The following is a 6,802-nucleotide window of genomic DNA, read 5'->3' as shown; positions in this document are numbered from 1 at the left end:
AAGAGAAGTGGGGCCCACTGAGGGTAAAACTCCCTCCTTGTTCAGGACAAATAGGTACTCAAACCCTGGGCTTCCCTTCATTTTCTCCCTCCCTCTCTCCCGCCATCACGTATAATGAAACACAGGTTCCTCCACACCTCCAGTCCCTCCCCGGCGATACATGTGTAATAATATACCTCCCCTCCTCCTCCTCCCTTCCCTCGCCTCCCCCAGCGTCAGGCCTCCGTGCTTCACTAATAGCCCCGGATCCAATCGCTCCAATCTAATTGTCACGTCTGATGTGCGCTAGAGTGGGTCCGCGGCGGAAATGAGGACCTCTCGTGGCGTTTGCTTTTCATTTGGTGGGTTCTTGGCGGCCCCATCTCGTCCCCCCCCCCACACACACACTCGCCGCCCGTGTGATCTCCCTCCGCCCCGCAGCAGCTTCCGCGGGAAAAGATTTTATTTGCGAGGTCGTGTGGTTTTAAGATGGAAGACACGGGACCCCATTAACTTAATGTATTCAGCGAAAACGAGTTGATAAATCACAGCTGCGCCGGCCACCAGACCTCTCTCTCTCCTCTCTCTCTTTACCTCCCTCTCTCTCTCTCACCCCCCTGCCTCTCCTCAAGCTCTTTATCTTCCCCTCCGTGCCTGGCTGACTGCCTGGCTCGGCGACCGGTCGTTAAGGGACATGTTTCATGGCTGCTTGTCCTCTTGTTTCGCTCAGGCTCACGTGATTAATGAGCGGTGACTCGACACAGGTTCGCCGGAGGTTTGTCGGTGTGTGATGATGAGCGGTGGTGTGGCGCGGCCGCCAGGAGGCGGAGAGTGTAGGGAGCTCCGGAGTTAGCGGGTCGCGGGAGTATGGCACAGCATTAGCAGGCGTGTGATCGATCGTTGCACCACGGCAGGAGAGAGAGAGAGAGAGAGAGAGAGAGAGAGAGAGAGAGAGAGAGAGAGAGAGGGATGGAGAGGGAGGGAGAGAGAGAGAGAGGGGAGCCCGGCTGGCTCATCCCGTGGCGCTGACATGTGGGAGTTGTGAGCGTAGAGCGTAACGCGGGGCGGAGCGGAGGGAGAGTGAGACCCTCCCAGCAGCGGGCCAGAGAGTGAGTGAGAGTGGCAGGCAGCCTCCAGTAGCTCGGCTCAGGTCGCGCCAGACGGTGAGGGACGTTTAGCTCCTCCGCCGCTCGGCCCGCCAGTCGTCCCGTGCCACACAAGGAGGTCGCACGCGACACTCCACGCCGTCTGTACCTGCCGCGCGGCCCACCTGTGTGTCCCACACAGCCGCTTCCGACCCCCGCGACCCGCATCGCTCCCAGCATCACCACGGATTACCATCTCCCGAATTCTTGTAGCCAGTGACAGCGTCTGATACAGAGGACACCCTCCATAACCCGACATGTGTCTACCCCAAGGGGCGTGCCAGCAATATAGATAATTTGCTCGTACGCGAACCATTCTGTTGAGACGTAACACACTAAGTTCAAAATAGATAATATAATACAGTTAAATCACGAACTAAGAGTTGCACAGATAATAAATATACTCTTAAAGAAAAGAGAGAGAGAAAAAAAGGAAGACTGCACACACAAACCGCTCTCAAGTGAACGGAAAAACTGAAAATATGAGAGAGTGTGTGTGTGAGTGTTGAGTGGCCTCAAGTGACCAACTGTTGAGTCTGGCGGGCCAAGTGACTGACTGACTCCCCGCAACAACATTTACTTTAGTTATCCTCGCAAGCTATTCATTATCCCAGCACACACCGACCGCCTCACACACACCTACCGTTGATTACCACCCACCAGCGCACACCTAACGTTGATTATCCCCAGCGCACATCGCCCCACACAAGGAGGTAAGTACAGAGGCTCCGCTTGTTTGTCAGTGAGTCAAAACTAACCCAGTGTACCACCTCTGGTCACTCCTGTGTGAACGTAAGGAAATATATTACCCCCACACACCGTTGGTGTCACTGATCAATCCAAACCAAATATATTGAACAAAATTATCATCCATATTTTTGACGAGTGATATTGTATATAATACAATTTACTATATCAACTACGCAATGCTGCTTCACGTGTCCCGCTTGGAAATTATGAACGATCCGAAAAAAAAAAGTTATGGACTCGATAGCTAACGACTCAAACTGTCCTGACAAGTGGTGTTTACTTAATTGAAATTTTCCAATATATTAATCCCGAGGGGAAAATTATGAGAGAAAAAAAAGAATATTATGAATGCAACAAAAATATAAACAGGTCTTTTAACGTAAACAACATGGTTATTTCGCTATACTCTCTAACAAACAAACATTTCGCTATACCCTAACCAACAAAGATATTTATAGACCTAACCAACAAATAACAATATATATATATATATATATATATATATATATATATATATATATATATATATATATATATATATATATATATATAACAATATATAAACAGCGACAGGTGCATAATCGTCTAGCATGAAGATAAAGTAACGGGATTGTTATCATATAAGGAAACGAGTCAAGAGGGAGCCAGTCAGCGGCTTCACTTCCCGTCACTGTTACATCCACTCGTTGTATTCACTGCTTCACTGCACTGTAAACACACAATCGGTCAGTTTCTTAAAGTGTCTTTCAGAGTCGAGGCACTCAGCTACACAGGCCCAGGGCTGTTCTAATTTAAGGCGACGACAGGGATCGTAAAATGGGTTTGGAATGACATCAGGGAGGGAGAATGTGGAGGAGGATACATGAGTGGGTCGGTGGCAGGCGGAGAACTGATGGTAGAACCATAACCCGATGGAAGGACAACATCCGGGACGTATTAAGTTGAGATGAGGTGGACTCTGACGAGGAGAGGAGGTGGTGTGATGAGCGCGCGAGGCCTGGGTGGGAACGGTTTGAAAAACGGTCCACCGACAGACGTGCAGAACATAGGTGGGCTACCCGGCCCGTGTTTTTGAGGGGGAAAGCAAAATGAAACGCGAGTGTAACCAAGTCAGGTGAATATATGGAGGTACAAACCACACCGCCGCTAGAAGAGGGAGGAGTGTGTGTGGAGGAGATAAGTTCCTCCGCTTGGTAGTACAGTGGCCAGGCTATATAGCTTACCACGTCCTCACCCACCCTTACTGTGATGTGAGCTCAGCTAAACCACTCTCTCTCTCTCTCTCTCTCTCTCTCTCTCTCTCTCTCTCTCTCTCTCTCTCTCGTTAGATTCTGTCAAACCAGGTGAGATGAGCGTGTGTGTTGCGTGGGGGAGAGACGTGGGAAAGAGAGAGAGAGGTGATTATCGTTCTAGAGTTACATGGGCATGAACCCAGGTGGAGTTGTTAAGTTGTTCCCAGGTAGAGGAAGCATCGTATCTATGTGGTGCACAGTGGTGTCAGGCTGGTGTGGTGGTGTACCACTGGTGCACAGTGGTGTCAGGCTGGTGTGGTGGCATACCACTGGTGCACAGTGATGTCAGGCTGGTGTGGTGGTATACCACTGGTGCACAGTGGTGTCAGGCTGGTGTGGTGGCATACCACTGGTGCACAGTGGTGTCAGGCTGGTGTGGTGGTATACCACTGGTGCACAGTGGTGTCAGGCTGGTGTGGTGGCATACCACTGGTGCACAGTGGTGTCAGGCTGGTGTGGTGGTATACCACTGGTGCGCAGTGGTGTCAGGCTGGTGTGGTGGTATACCACTGGTGCACAGTGGTGTCAGGCTGGTGTGGTGGTATACCACTGGTGCACAGTGGTGTCAGGCTGGTGTGGTGGTATACCACTGGTGCACAGTGGTGTCAGGCTGGTGTGGTGGTATACCACTGGTGCACAGTGGTGTCAGGCTGGTGTGGTGGTATACCACTGCATAACGTTGTAGAGGCAGTAAGTCGCCCCCTACCCACCCCAAGCTCCAGCGCCCACACCTCTCCCACTCGGTGCTCGTTCAGCCGTTTTCCATCACGGCCGGTCCCTCGTGTTTCAGCGTGGTCATCAAGACCTACTCCTCCCTCCCCTTCCCTCTCCCTAACCACACCGCTCATCATCCCCCCCCCCCCCACACACACACACACACACAAGCACTTGACGTGAGTGTGAGCATCAGGTAAAACCAATTCTACCTATCTTTATAACGAAGAGAAATAGTTCTTGTTCGTCTACCATACAACGCTCACTCTCATCCCAATAATTCCTACATTAATTACGAGTTTTAATGGTCTCGACAAGACGATAAGGTAAGTGTAATGCTTACGTAAGAACCATGGTTATCTGACTAACATGAGCACCTCGCACAGGTGGGCATTTGTGTACTGTTGCGTCTCTGGTCACATCCACACCTCAAAGGACGAATTACTTGACGTCAGCCGATGTGTCTAGGCGAGGTTAAGTCCCGTGCGATAACCAGGATGTTAGCTAACGTAAACACCGACTTGGTAATAAGCCGTTACTGCCTTGTTATGGTGATTCATATGGAGTTTTTTGACGGTAACATTTCGCTGCAGCGTGTAAATGTCTTACCCTCTATTCACTGGGTGATAATTCACTCACTGGTCGGACCCTGATAACCAAAGGATCAATTTATTACGGTCTTGGCTGATAATTCGTTATATAGCGACCGCGTGAACAGCTTCATCGCTAAATGTAGCGACGCACAACTGTCAGCTCGTCGCCCAAGCGACCAGAAAGCATGACTCAATTGTGCATGAACGGTGTCCGATATATTCATTTCTGACAATACGCTGATGATGTAACGCGTGCGATATTCGGTCGCGACAACCCATCAAATATCAGAGAAGATATCCGTCTGTTACGCTTCACATCCGGCACGTGACGTTACCATCATGTTTGTAACAGTAACTTACCATGTATGTGGCCTGGTAGATTACCTTTATATCTGGTCTGGTAGATTACCCTTGTATCTGGCGTGGTAGATTACCTTTATATCTGGTCTGGTAGATTACCCTTGTATCTGGTGTGATAAATTGCCCTTATATCTGGCGTGGTAGATTACCCTTATATCTACCCCGCTTGATTTCCCTTATATCTAGCTTGGTAGATTATCCTTACATCAAGCGTGGTAGACTACCCTTATACGTGGCCCGGTAGACTACAGTTCTCCCTGGCATCTTTACCTGTGGCAGCCTCGCATCAATACCTGTACAGGTGACTGTGGCCCGCCAGGACCCAGTCATCCGCTGGATCGCGTTACCTGTGAGGGCTTCAGCGAACCGTGGCGGCTCGCTGGTCCGGATGTATTCCCTCCCCTCCTCCTCCTCTGTACACCATACAGCGGCCATCCCTCTACGTGGCTCCTCCTCCTCTCGTGTTTTCTCGGAAGCCCCGCGCCACATGGGCTCAGGCAGCTTTCCGTCGCTGAGCGGAAAGTGATGCGTTGTACCGTGTTTGTGGGAGAGAGAGAGAGAGAGAGAGAGAGAGAGAGAGAGAGAGAGAGAGAGAGAGAGAGAGAGAGAGAGTGCGGAAGATGTCACTTTTTTCCCCTAACGTGATAACGACAACAAACGTTTGTAATTTGATTCGTTATAACAATCCAAGAGTCGTCCAGCACAGCGGTCGGTGCGGCAATCAGTCGTTGCTATGGTCGTTGTTGTTGTGATTGTTGTAGTGGTGGTTGTGGTTATTTCCCAAGACGTCAATCACCATATGAAGGTCGTGAGCGCTGGTGTATCTGCGCATCACTCGCGTCGACGAACATTTCATTCGTTCTTAACGAACTCGTTATCACGACAGTCCTTCCGCACAATACTTGCTTCCTCCACTGAGATGTATATGTACCTGTATATTGAGTCGATTATATATGTCCAGTGATTTATATCTTTTTTTTTCGTAATACATTCTTTATAGCCCAACTCGTCGGCTGTAATGATCATTAGGATTATCATAATTACCGTTGTGTACTATAGAGGGATCTGTTATCAACGGAGGCAATTAGTAATCCATGATATTTTTTTTTCTGCATTATGAGAACGCTTTAAGATTAATTGGTTGTGCGTCTCTAAGTGTGAGCGTTCTATGATCGCCTGGTGAGGCCCCCCAACTTCCTAGGATTCAAAATTTGCGTCTGTTCCTCGTGTTAGCTTATCTGTACAGCCGTCTGACCTCTGACCGGTCGCTCACTGCTCCTACTGACCTAAACCAGCGAAGACTTCAACAACCCTTCACCAATTTAAGCTTCGACAATTCCTAGACCAATGTATGCCCCTAATGTCTCGAAACTACTTATGTTTCTAAAACCTTAAATCACTCTATCCATCTAAACCCTAAAGTAACGTATACTTCCGAAAGTCCTATACCACTGAATGCTTCAAAAACCCTGAAGCAATCAATGCCTCGAGAACCCTAAGCCACTGAATAGCTTGCTTGGAGAACCTTAAACCGCTAAACGCTTCTAAAACCCTAAACCACTTAATGCTTTTTGAAAACCGTAAACCACTAAACGCCTCAAAAACCTTGAACCACTAAATGCTTTTTGAAACCCGTAAAGCACTAAACGCTTCAAAAACCCTAAACCACTGTACGCTTTTTCAAAACCCTAAACCACAGAATGCCTCGCGAGACCCCAAACCAACGTATGCTTCGCAGAGCCCCAGACCAGTGTATTCTCGGCAAAACCCTACAGCAGTGTATGCCTCGCAGACCCTGGGCCAGACCCACGCACGATCCACAACACCGTCAACCTTCTAGATCCTGGGAGACGTCAGCCACAGAGCGTGTCGTACATCGACGAGACGCCACCACCACCACCACGTCCAGTCATCCCCCCACCCACATTGCTTTGTCGAGTTCGGACGGCTTGACCGACCGACCGCCCCG

General features: G+C 49.5%; 1 protein-coding gene across 1 annotated transcript in view; it reads left to right on the top strand.

Moving 5' to 3' along the window:
• Nucleotides 1-969: 969 nt before the first annotated feature.
• Nucleotides 970-6,802, top strand: part of LOC139757477 (uncharacterized) — a 426,702-nt gene continuing 420,869 nt past the window's right edge. The window contains exon 1 of the mRNA XM_071677997.1: nucleotides 970-1,837. The gene's annotated coding sequence lies outside the window, so the exon portion shown is untranslated. The remainder of the gene's footprint in view (nucleotides 1,838-6,802) is intronic.

Source organism: Panulirus ornatus, chromosome 2 (genome assembly GCF_036320965.1).
Source record: "Panulirus ornatus isolate Po-2019 chromosome 2, ASM3632096v1, whole genome shotgun sequence".
NCBI classification, from domain to species: Eukaryota; Metazoa; Arthropoda; class Malacostraca; order Decapoda; family Palinuridae; genus Panulirus; species Panulirus ornatus.
The sequence above is the reverse complement of the archived record's forward strand: the minus strand, read 5'-3'. Positions and strand labels throughout refer to the sequence as shown.